The sequence below is a fragment of the Sitophilus oryzae genome, unplaced genomic scaffold (genome assembly GCF_002938485.1).
Source record: "Sitophilus oryzae breed Bouriz unplaced genomic scaffold, Soryzae_2.0 scaffold_1059_pilon_pilon, whole genome shotgun sequence".
Classification (NCBI taxonomy): Eukaryota; Metazoa; Arthropoda; class Insecta; order Coleoptera; family Curculionidae; genus Sitophilus; species Sitophilus oryzae.
The window spans coordinates 5,114,466-5,128,140 of NW_022145681.1; positions in this window are offsets into that span (position 1 = coordinate 5,114,466).

Below are 13,675 nucleotides of genomic sequence, written 5' to 3' on the forward strand. Positions count from 1 at the left end.
CTAAAAAGTTTATTAGCTGTAATAATAAATTATAATACAAATTAGACCTTCAGAAGATATCAAAATATTTATTTTTTTTTTATTTTTATTTTTAGAATTTTCACAAATTATACTTCATAACACTTTTAGAATAATTATATAATACATTTTTCGTATACTCGCTATTTAAAACCGTGTATTTATATAGGCACCTATACCAGTTGTTTACGATATTCCCCGATAGTGGCAGCACCGGCGGAGAATGCACCAAGCCTATAGTGAAAACGTATTTTTTAAACCGCCTATCTTCAGTCCACAATTATTTCTCTATGTTCTTATAAAAATCTACGATTTTTACTACAAATTTTTTATACAATTACATAATAATAGGACTGTTCTAATTCTACCTACCGAGACCTATTATTTTACAATGACAACATTTTTTAATACTTATCTTTCATGACTACGAAAAAAATATTACTTACATTTATTAAATTATTATAAAATATTTATTTTTAACGCCACTATTTAAATGCGTTACAACGTCAGACAAATAATACAAATATTTTCCAAATATGTCTATGATTATAATATGTTCAAAAATATAAATAAATAAGAAATAACATTAGAATGGTTATTTAAAAAAAATCTAATAACGACATCATAAATAAATAAATGGCATAAATATGATATACTAAAAAATACTGTTAAGATCAGATCATAAAATGTTCCTCGTACATTTCTCAAACTGATATAAATACACAACTTTGTTTTATTTGTGTATATTAAAATATAAAACTAGTATTATCTACATCTATATTAGAATATATCGAACTTTGTGAAAACAAAAGTATCATTTTGTATATTACAGACTAATTAAACAGTTAGTTTATAACTAAAATAGTAACTATATATTGTATATATTTCATTCCAATTTCTAAAGAATTACTTCCTGGATTAAAAAATAAGAACTGTGTTAGTTATAAAAATATAAATTCTTCCTTATAAATTCTATAATACTCACCACCAAATAAATAGCTTTCTAGAAAACTTAACTGTTTTAATTACAGTATAGAATTTAGAAACTGTAATTTCTATTAGGTTTCTAATGTAAATTGATGTAAAAAAATAAATAATCTTATACATTCTCAGCAAGATCATAAATTACAACTAAGAAATATTTCCAAAATATACAATTTCTGTATCGTTCAAATTATCCACTTCTTATCTAAAATTTAGCACCAAAAAGTGTAAGAAACGGCTTCTATAGAGTATCAAATAAAAGTGAATGTCGAATACATTATGCTTAGATTTATTAGCAAACAGAAATGTAAAAGGAACATACCAAAATATGTGATATTTTCTTATACCATTATTACTGTTAGAATTTTATTAAATTTTTAGGTAGAGATATAAATAAATATTTTGAATAAAGAAAAGAATCGATAACTCCTAAATATCTATAAAACTAAACAGTGTATTAAAGCTTTATGGCGATGGAGTAATTACTGTATTAGATGTCATTGTGTAAAATTATATATAGGATGTTTTCAAAACTTATATACATATAAATACCAAAATTGCTTACAATTTAGCACAAAGGAAAGACAAAACACATTGATAAAACATCCTGTATATATTCTATAGAACTCAAATATTAATGGAGAAAATATTTTAGATAGATAAAATATCAGTGTTATGAAAACGGAAGAATGTTATTATTTTGTTATAAAAAATAGGAACCAGATTGTATATCATTAGAACCTTTCTATATACTACTCGAACACGAGATTTGTCCTGAATTCGATAATTTTCAGATAAACTGAAGCTGATCAATTTTAATTAAATATAACGTTGTGTAGGGTCGGTAAAAAAAATACCAGAAGAATTTTATTTCAGATCTCTTAGATATTTAACAAAATTACTAACAAATAAGCCTACCGTATTTCTTTCCATAGTAATACTGAACTATACAGACTATACAGATTACTTAATAACATATATTAAATAATATTGAAAAGATACAGCAGACCTAAAGTCTGTCCAACAAGTCAAGGAACATTTCGACAGACGACATCCAGAGATAATGGCTTCCATTGGCAGACTATAGTTTTAAACGACAATAGAGAACAACGGCATACGGTCGAGTCGGCCTACAAACACGTAAACGTTTACGTACGCATGCGCATTTCTTATATTTTTATTTTTTATACACATAAAAGATTCTTTACGTCTACGTCTATGTGCCAGCAGCGGCCGACTCGACCGTATGCCGTTGTTCTCTAATATTGAAAAGATACAGCAGACCTAAAGTCTGTCCAACAAGTCAAGGAACATTTCGACAGACGACATCCAGAGATAATGGCTTCCATTGGCAGACTATAGTTTTAAACGACAGCAAGATAAACTAGGAAGCAATTGTTTAAGTGCTTATATCAGTGGCCAAAATATATATCAGTGGCCAAAATATTTTACCAATACAAAAACTACAAACCCAATCTCCAAAATCAAATTTAAGAGTTTTATTTGTTAAATATGTAAGACATCTGAAGGTTCATCAATGGTCTTTTTAACTACTTAGATAAATTGTTTTACATAATTTTAATATTAAGTTACACTAAAAACTAAATGTCATTAGACATATCTAATTGTAATTTTTATATGAGTGTTATTAGATTAAATGTTTATGAAATTATAATTTGATTCTTTATTTATAAATACCTGGATACACAGCTGCAACAAGTCAGTTTTAAAAAGACTTAAGTCTTAAGTTTCTAAAATCAAAATGATTTAAATCTTAAGTCAATTCCAACATGAAGTTCAAATGATTTAAGTAAGTCTTAAGTCTTTGACTTAAATCATTTTATTTCGAGCCAAGTCATTTTTGTAAAGACTTACATTATATTGATTTAATTTAACTCGTTTTATGACTTAAGTCTATATTTTTATTTAATTCATGATGACATGCGAGTTAAGTCGGCAAAATGACTTAAATCAATATAATTAGCCCCAAGTCAAAACAGGTTCCATTTCAGTCCAAAATTTTACGTAGGTATAGGTACCTGTTTTATAATGTTAATATAAATTGTCTTATATTCAAGATTGGGGGGAGAGGAGGGGGCGATTTCCTTATATTACCTATATAATTAATTTTTTGTAGGTACAAATGAGAATAAAACCACATAAAATAAAACTGTTAATTTTCAGAATAACTACAAACACAAAAACATGTTTTTTTTATAAAATTCGAGGGGCAAACTGCTGGTGGTATTTATTGTACAAGCACTTGGTAATACCGGTATTTTTTAGGTACTAATTTGGTATTTTTGGTACTAATTTGGTATTTTTGGTACTAATTTGGTATTTTTGGTACTAATTTGGTATTATTTGGTAATAAACTGGTTTTATTTGGTATTAAACTGGTATTAAACAGGTATTTTGTTGGACATGGCAACGCTAGATAAGACGCACGTGGCGACGACGACGGCCGGGAAGCTGATTGCATCATTTCTAGCCCATTTGCATCTAAAGCTAATACTGAAAAATATCTATATTTCTAGCCCCAAGTACATCTAAAACTAATACTGAAAAATATCTGGAACCTAAAGGTGCTTTGACAAAATCGTTTAGTTCTGGAAGTCTTTCAGAAGATACCACTCTACATGTTTTGGAAACTGATTATACCCAAGAAAATAATATAGTTTCTAAAATACTAAAGCAAGAGTAAAAGTCAAAAATTGGTGATGAACTCTGGAGCACTCTAAACTGCAACAGTCTGTTTAATAACATTATTTTTATCAATTTTACTTCCAAATTCTACTGCAAACTTCAAGGCAAACTCGATTTCGGGATCGACTTTAATATAACCTGCTTTTGTAAAAAGCAAGTAACTTTACAAATAAAATATCATCCTTCTACAAAAACCACAAAAACAAGAGTTACAAAGGCACGCTGGGTAAGCTCAAATTTTCAAACACACTTGATAAAGCATTTTGATATAACAAATAAATTATTTATACCAAAAATTACTAATAATCGCAGTGTTAAACCCGAGGTTAAATCAGAGGTAAGCAATAATTTTTCAAATACCTCTGAGGCACAACCAAAAGAACTTCATTTCTAAAAAAGCCTTCTACCGGGCCTGCTACGGAAAATACCGAGGAAATTACAGAGACATGCAAACCCTCATGTAGCAAAATTGCAAAATTACCCCCAAATCTAATATGTGAAGCTCCCTGTAATCAAAGAAATCCTAATGTAAAAATACTAGACTGCGTAATTATCCCCCCAACTAAACGAGCCTCGGAACTACCCTTATCAGCCGCCAGTTTAGCCATACCATCCACAAGTAATAATAATTATCTCCCCGATGTTACCCCTTTACTACCATTATCAGCTGCCGCTTCAACCTTACCGTCAACAAAAGCAATAATTCAATTTGGTTTACAAAATACAGCCGCTCGCAAAGGAATAAAAGAAAAATTGAAAAGTTTCAGTATAATCAACCTCTTATAAACAACTTTATTTCGATATTAGAGAAAATAAATTCTACTCTTAAGGAAAATGGAGAAATATCGAAAGCTCTTAAGGAAACGATGATGGTTTGTCTAAATGAACCCGAGAATGAACCTGATGAGAATATGCTGGAATCGAGGCCAGAATCAATGCCAGCAAACAAATTTTTAAACATGTTGCTTAAGACAAACTTTGGTACTGATTTGGTATTTTTGGTTCTAATTTGGTATTTTTTTGGAAATAATTTGGTATTTTTGCTACTTTTTCCCTTTGGTACTTTCAAATTGGTATTTATTGTACCTCGTATAAAATTTAACCGATTTTGTAATATTTTGGCTATGACTTTGGTATGTATCCATTACAGAATAGATGTCATCGAATATCTAATACATATCGATTAAAAAGTGGTGATATGTTTTGATCACTATGTAATATGTCGATGGCATAAGCTAAGGGCTGGAGGATTTTAAGGTACCCTTCAATATATTCGAAATCAATTTCTTTCGTTCGTCTTTTAGGCTACATCACGGAATCGGAGATTCACTTGAAAGACAACAGACTCACTACACTCGCGTAACACGACAAATGATCAAAACCGGTCCCGAAAAACTAACTTTTTATTTGCTAGTGGTATTGAGTATTATTTTTATTATCTGCTGCGTTGCTGCAACTGCATTGGCTATTAAGATATCTTGTACACTTCGCCCTAAAAGAGGTCGGAAATCTTGAACACGCTCCTTTTCATATTGCAACAGAAGTGCCCATTAACAAAGGCGCATATAAGGCTTAAGAAAGTACGATCATATATATTATCACATTCCTTTAAGAATACTGGTTGGTTAAATTTACAGGAAAGATCACATCACCTCTCTTTTATACTGGGAAGACCTTTAGGAATGACTGTTTAATATGTAAGATTACCTAAAATTATGAAAAGTTAATTTCCACATCTGTGAAACACGCAATTAATACTCGACATAAAATTAAACTGAGATTTAATAAATTAAATTAACTGTCAGGTTTCGAAGCTCATATAGGTACATACAGTGCTGTAAATTTATATAACTCAATTATCTTCAATAAACTACTTAGATAGATAACAACAGAACAACCAGATACTGATATCCTGAGTAAGCTTCATTAAGCTATTTTACTGTTCATTAATATTATTAATATTTCTTTACAACTTTCAATCGCATATAATTAAAATTTTTCTTTTTAATTTTGTAGTTTTTAATTAAACTACTGTTAATATAATTAACTAATTTCAAAGCAGTTAGTTAGAAAAGCTGCTGTTAAAAATGTATATCATAAAAATATATAATAATCTGACTTAAGTCTTTTATAAAAAGACTTAAATCCTTTTAATAAGCCTTAAGTCTTTTCTGAAAAGACTTAAATATTTTTAATAACTTAAGTCTTTTCAAAAAAGATTTTTTTTTCTATTTCGGAATAAAGATTTAAATCACAAATCATTTTGAAAAAGACTTAAATTTTAAGTCTTAAGTCAGCTTTCGAAAAATGACTTAAAATGAAATGACTTAGTCATTCAAATGATTTAAATCGAAAAAAGACCTAAGTTTTCTGTGAGCTTCCAAATCTGCCTGGATATCAAGAAACCGTATCTTTGGAAATTACTAGTACAGACATATATTTTTATGTAAGAATACCCCCACATTGTTTTTCAAAATAATCCTATTACTGGTTTTCCATAAACATTTAACATACCATCGACCGTAAATCATCCAGTATATTTGGTGAAAATAGCACAGAAGTTGAGTTCTTTATAAAAAGGGATATTTTTGGTTAACTTATTTTGGTCTTTGGTCTGCTTTTAATAATACAATTATTTAAATAGAATTTAGGATAATCTCAGGGCCGGTTTTAAAGGCCATTGGGCCCCAAGCGGTTTTTTTTCGGGCCCCACTATCCTACGTTTGTTATTACACATAATGATTATGGTTAGATATGTAGTGTGTTGTACGATTTACTAAATTATCTACGTAAAAAAAGTTGCAACGAACATAATGTATTTTACCCCAGTCAAATTAGTTAAAAAAAGGTCCATCGGCGGAAAAAAGAATGTCTGATAACGAATTAAACGTTAATGTACAGGGTGATCTCGCGCAAGAGTTAAAAATCTTTAAACAAAAAAAGAGCGACTATAAAAAGAAAACAAACATGTTTTAAAAAATATATTGATAATTTATTTACTACTGGCAGTAGGGGTCTAACGTTTTCAGAAATTGATAAAACCACAATTTTAGAGTTTGAGGCGCGATTTGAAAGGTATCTGTGGTATTTTAAGTGAGTTCGACGGGGGTGCAGGAAAAAATTGAATTGTGTAAAGATGATGATGAGTTTTATGAACAACAAACACAAGAAAGAGAACAATTTGAGTAAACAGTATTTTTCAGTTAATTAGCAAGAGGCAAAAAGTTTTTTTAGACGATTATCACCAAGATATAAAACAAAATAATGACAATTATTCAGACACAAATTCTAATCATTCTAGAGTATCAAATCATGATTCGAGGCAGACGGAACGTGAAACTTCCTGAAATAAAACTATCCTACGTTTGTTATTACACATAATGATTATGGTTAGATATGTAGTGTGTTGTACGATTTACTAAATTATCTACGTAAAAAAAGTTGCAACGAACATAATGTATTTTACCCCAGTCAAATTAGTTAAAAAAAGGTCCATCGGCGGAAAAAAATCCCACAGTTTTGGAAATGGTTTTAAACGATTCCTCTAGACTTGTGTTGATACGTGTCAAAAGTCCCCGAAGATAAACGCTGAGCTCGAGGGTTGGGGGGTGGGTGGAGTTAAATGTCAATTTTTTCACTCTTTTTTGCTTATATCTCGGAAACTATGACATCTACTAAAAAACACTTCATACACAAAAATAAAGGTGACAAAATTCTCTATAAAAATGGTTCTATACATTTTTGTTCCCGGATTTATGATTTCCGAACTATGTCCTTCATAAATTTGGATACTAAATTAAATGGCATATACCAAATCCGTACAAACACATTTCTTTTCATTGGATGTTTTTCGTTCAAATAGCGTTGAAGAGGTACGATATCATGATTTTTTAAGTGTGTATTAAGTTTAACTTTTAGTATATACTGTGATTTTATAAATTTTAGACGTGATACGTTCACACCAATCATTCCTTGACTGCGCAAGTTATTTGTTAACGTAAATAATGTTTTCTGTTCATTTATTTTGCTTTATATTTTTGGGTAATTAAAAGAATCAAAACCAACATGTACATAATATATTAAAGAATCAAAATAAATAATAATACATTTATAAAATAATAGTAAATTATTTTGATTCTGAATTAATTTTTTTGTTGGAAATAAGAAATGCCTTCATATAATTCTTCAATTCAGAAATCTTATAATGAAAATTAAAGCACCTTATCTTTAATCACACATATTTTTTGTAATTTAAATTTGATAATATATTATATGTTATTATAGAAAATTAAAAAAGAGTTTGAAAGAGACCTACTAAAAAAAGACGGATGAAGAAAATAGACTTAGACCACAGACTAACCTAAACTAACCTAAACCAAAGAGTAGATAAGACAAGAGACGACAGTGAACAAAGAAGTCGAATTTCGCGAGAGAGATGCAAATATATTAAAATTTAAAGGTCCCATCAAGTCCCATTTTGTCTGTTGCCAAGTATATTTCTTTGAAAAATAAACAAGATTTTCTGAAAATAAATTAATAATATAAGAAGGATATAAAGTAACGTATGTTAATACGGAAATGTAAATTTTTAGTTTAGGTTGGTTTAGGTTCTTTTTTCGCAATGTACTGATAATATCAAAGAAACAGAATAACTAAAGTTGGTCGATTTCAAAGATAAACAGATAAAATCTGAAAATCTGACAACTGCGCATTTTATTTATTCGAACCCAATGACTAAAGAATCCAAGGACAAATAACACCCGACAGCAAATTGTGACGCTGGCATCAAACAGTGCCGTGGCACATATTTTTCTTAACCTAGCTGTTTGAAGCAATATTTATATTTTTTGATAATTGTTTTGACTACGCCTATGGTGTATCATCCTAACTAATTACGAAAAAAACGTACTAAAATGTTAACAAAAGATACAAAACTAGTATCGACGTAGAGCACATATCAAGTACATATAGATGTTAATTCAAATTGAAGAATAATTATCGAATTCAATAAGAAAACGCTAAAAAGTTGGAGTGGACTGTTTATTTACCTATGAAACGTAACTCCTGGCTCTTTCTTCTCGCTGTGGCTTTTACACTTGAAAGCTACACAATTCACCATTGTAACAAAGTTTATACAAAGTTCACTACACACAACAAACTATTAAAAATCGCTAAAATTGTCGCTGGTGACTGGATGATGACTCACTGTTTGGCATCAAACGAATGGCGTCTAACGTCACAAATTCTACTACAGCCCGTACAGGGGCGTTACATGTCCTTATATTCTTTAGTCATTGTTCGAACCTAAGATTTTAGGACGCTAATCAGCTGTGCTAATCAGGCTTAAACATAAACAAATCTGATTAGTTGTTTTCTTGCATTTTTGCCTTTTTAAAGTGTTTTTTCAGAGTTTTTCGATATATTATCGTTTTGAGAGTTTTTAAGGTTTAATTTTAGTATCGTTTTTATTGCGTTCTAATTTGTAATTATTGTTAAATATGAATACTGAACAGGACACGAGTAGCAGGAAAAGACGAGATGGTGGCATTGTGTGTGCTTATAAAGACTGCAAAAATAGGTCTTGTTCTTCGACAAACATAATATTTCACTCTTTTCCAAAGGATCCTGAAAAGTATTTTTATAGAAATATACTATATAATTATGTTATTAAACTAAATGTAATCCATAGATCGAAGACATGGTTAGAAGCTTGTAATTGCGAGGATTTATTAAATAAAAATTAAGCAACTCTATTTTTTGTACATAAACTCCACATTGTGATATTACACTTGTTCAGGTCCATATGTAAAAAAAATACACGTAAATAAAACATTTCTTACAAATCGACTTGGTCACTTTCTCTTGTTTACCAACGATATACAAAATATTGCTTTTATTATCTTTATTCCCCGACAAATATGTTTCTAATTATAATTTATTTTATATAATATTTAGAAAACTCTTTTTTTTCGTTTCTATTTATCTCTTTACCCACACAGTAACTATTTATAAGCTATACAGGCAAATTTTAATAATAGTCTATTTCAAATTTCCCGCGAAAAAGTTACGAAAATTTAAAGGGACAAGCGAGACGAGGTCACTCTCCCCACCACTCAAACATGAAAGGTACCGCGCGAACTGTCGTCTCTTGTCTTATCTACTCTTTGCCTAAACAGATGCGACAAACAATGCAAATGTGAAAATTAGATTTTGGCGAATGCGCCAGGCAAATTTTTCCGTTAGATTTGTCATATAGGCGAATTTTACAGTGGACCAGCAAAGTAACCTCCATTCGTTTACTAAGAAGCCACGCCTCCTTTGTGTAGAAAATAGAGAGGGAATTTTGTAGTTCGGAATCAAATAGAGATGAATTTAATTTCATTAGTTTTTTTTCAATTTTTGATACATTCACAATCTATACCTACTAATATATAAAATTCTTAAGTGACTGACTCACTGATTAATCACGATCCTGCTCAAACCACTCAACGTAAGAAGCTCAATTTTGGCATACAGGTTGATTCTAGGGCGTAGAGGTGCGATAAGAAGAGATTTTTCGAAATTCCAGTTCCAAGGGGGTGAAACCATCCCTCAAATATTACAATATTTTTTAATTTAAAAAACGGTCAAGTTTCCGAGAAAACGCTTAAACACGTATATTTTATTTTGTTTTTTTTACATAATTTAAGATTTTTTAAAAATGTATACAGGGTGTTTGGAAAAATCTGGTCATTGATTAATCACGATCCTGCTTAAAGCGCTTGACGTAAAAAGCTGATTTTTGGAAAACGGATTGACTTTAGGGTGTAGAGGTTCGATAAGAAGGGATTTTTCGAAACTCGAATTCTAAGGGGGTGAAACCACCCCTCAAATATTAGAATATTTTTATTTTAAACCGATGAGTTTTTCGGAAAAACTCTTAAAAACGTATATTTTATTTTGTTGTTTTACATATTTTAAAATTTTTTAAAAATTTATACAGGGTGTTTCATAAAATATGACCATTGAGTAATCACGATTCTGCTTAAACTGCTTGACGTTTAAAGCTGATTTTTGGCAAACGGATTGTCTGTGGGGTGTAGAGATTCGATAAGGAGGGGTTTCTCGATTCCAAGAGGGTGAAAATGCCCCTCAAATATTACAATATTTGTTATTTAAAAAACGGTTAGTCTTTCGGGAAAACGCTTGGACACGCATAATTTATTTTGTTTTTTACATATTTTGATTTTTTTTAAAAAATCATACAGGGTGTTCAAAAGTTGGGTAATTGATTAACTACGATTCTGCTTAAACTGCTTGAAGTAAAAAAAATATTTTTGGCAAACAGATTTTTCGAAAGTCAAATTCCAACGAGATGAAACTACCCGTCAAATATTACCAAGTTATATAATAATATCGCCATATTGTTTTTTCTCAGGCTCAGGACATAAATGTGAGAACATTTTATCCAGTTTGTATGTTAATGGTTGAGTTTAAATATCTTTGCAACAACTATAATTATTATAATTATCCCTAAATTTCATCTCCCAAAAAGAAAAAAAGTCGGTACAAACATTCCGTAAAATTGGTTCTGGGAGTTTAATATTTTGCACAAAGGTAATTTCATCCCCTAAAGAGGTGAAATTAGTGGTAGAAATTTATATAAAAATTTGTAAAAATCTCGTCCTAAGAACATACAATAATTTTGTTATTAATAATTTCAAAAGGTTTCTTAAGTAACGCAATGACTATATGAGAGGCGACTATGAAAATTCATCCCCGAGGAGGGTAAAATTAGGGCTGAACAATTATAAAGCAAAACATAAAATAAAAACCTGTTCATTCAAAGCATTACACAATAAAGGTTTCTCTAAGGATAATATTGCAAATATTCGTTAATATTTGGTATAGAAGTATGATATTTCGGTGTGGCATACTTACGAAGCGTTTTCTCGAAACTCATTTCCTAAAGGGGTAAAATTAAGAGCAAAATTTTATGAAAATTCGTTAGTACTATGTGGTTTAGAAGTACATAATATTTATGAATTAAAATTTGGCCAAATATGCTTAAGTATAATTGGGAAGCAATAGTATAGAGTAGAAGAAACGATTTTTGAAAATCCCTCATCTCGGGGATGATAGGGGTGAAAGTTGGCATGAAAATTTATTACTACCTGCATAGAAGTATAATATTTTTACAAAGTTTATGTAGTTAATAAGTCAATTATTTGATCGAACTGTATGTCTATTTAAATTCGCTTTTTTCGTATTAGAAAATATAGGTATTTTCGGAAAAAACACCTACAGTTTTTGATATAATTTAGTCCTAGAAAATCTAAAAAATGTATCTTCTTCAGTTTTTAGTGAAATGTTTTCTCATCCATTGAAAGCACATTTTTTTAAAAGCATTTTAAATAAAATCAAAACAAGAAACTTAAACTGAATTAACTAAAACAATACTAAGAACACCGTGAACTAACTAAATGTAAACCAACAAAACCCAACAGAAAATTAAAATCGGAAACAGCTAATAATAATGATGTATGTAATATCCACGTGAAACAACTGAAGAAACTGACTTAAAAATCCTCTGAAAACCTTCAATATTTCCATCTTAGATTCCCATATTCTTTTTCTAGGACACTGTTGCCAATTCTACTTACCAATTTGTATAAACTATATCGGTATCACGGCACATGCAAACAATATGCCGTGTCTGTATCATAAAAGTACCTATTTGCTATATAAAAGATCAGCTGCTAAATTTTAAATCAATTTAAAATATCAAATAAAATGATAGTAGTGCATAAAACTATTAACAAGCAGGATATTAAAGATAATTTAAGCTGGCTAATAGTAGATAGACTTTAGAGTAATATTTGAAATTAACAGCTGGAATACAAACGGCAAGCTGACAACAAAGATCCTATTCTTTAAGAATTTTATATTTCGGATATTTTATATCATTTTTAATTTTAAAGAAATCGTCATTTTCTTTATACATATGTATTGATCTTAATCCATTGTTAAAGTTTGTAAATTTCTCATACTTTACAAATAAATATTAGCTGATATTTCCTAACATCATGTAATTATAGTTATTTATTATTATCCAGGAGAAAGCGTGCTAATACAAGTACATATAACATTTAATTCTCACATAAAAAAAGTTCAAGCTGGCAATCTCGCTTTGACTTTATAATCGTGCGACGGCTGCGACGGCCAGACGAGACGGCGCGGTGTATCAAAGGCAAGGTTAAAGGCGAGAAAGAACGAAAGAAATGGAAGCTTAGGAAAGGGGGGAGTGCGGGAACGATTTGAAGTCACCACGGCTGTTTGTTTGGCCGAATATTTTGCCTTCATCGACGGTATCGCCGCCCTGTCGTCGCACTTCCGAACATAGGTCTTTTTGAACACAAAATTTCCCATAAGGTGTCGCATCTGTTTAAGTTAGTTTGTGCTTAGACCTATGAAACAAATGTATTCAACTAATTTTGTAGAGAATTTTCTATGCTTTTTTTTCTATGCTTTCTAATTTTCTATATAAGGTGTTTTTTCGTAAGTGTCATATTTTCCGAGATATAAGCTAAAAAGTCATAAAAGTGGCATTTAACCCCTCCCCTCTCCTCGAGCTCATCGTTTATCTTCGGGGACTTTTGACACATATCAGCACAAGTCTAGAGGAATCAATTAAAACCATTTTCAAAACTGGGATTTTTTTCCACCTGATACAACATTTAACGCAAAAATAAAACATTTATAATTTTTGAACAGAACATAAAAGAAATAACTTAATAAATAAACAAAATAAAAATTTGTGACATTGATCAAGTGTGTTTCTTTCTACATTTCTCTTTTGTAAACTGGTCAATTATTAAATTGTAATTTAATTTTTCGATATTTGATCCTTCTATGATAATATCCTTCTATACATCTCCTTCTACATCCGACTTACATGTATTTTTCAAGATATTGGCAGACTCTTCAA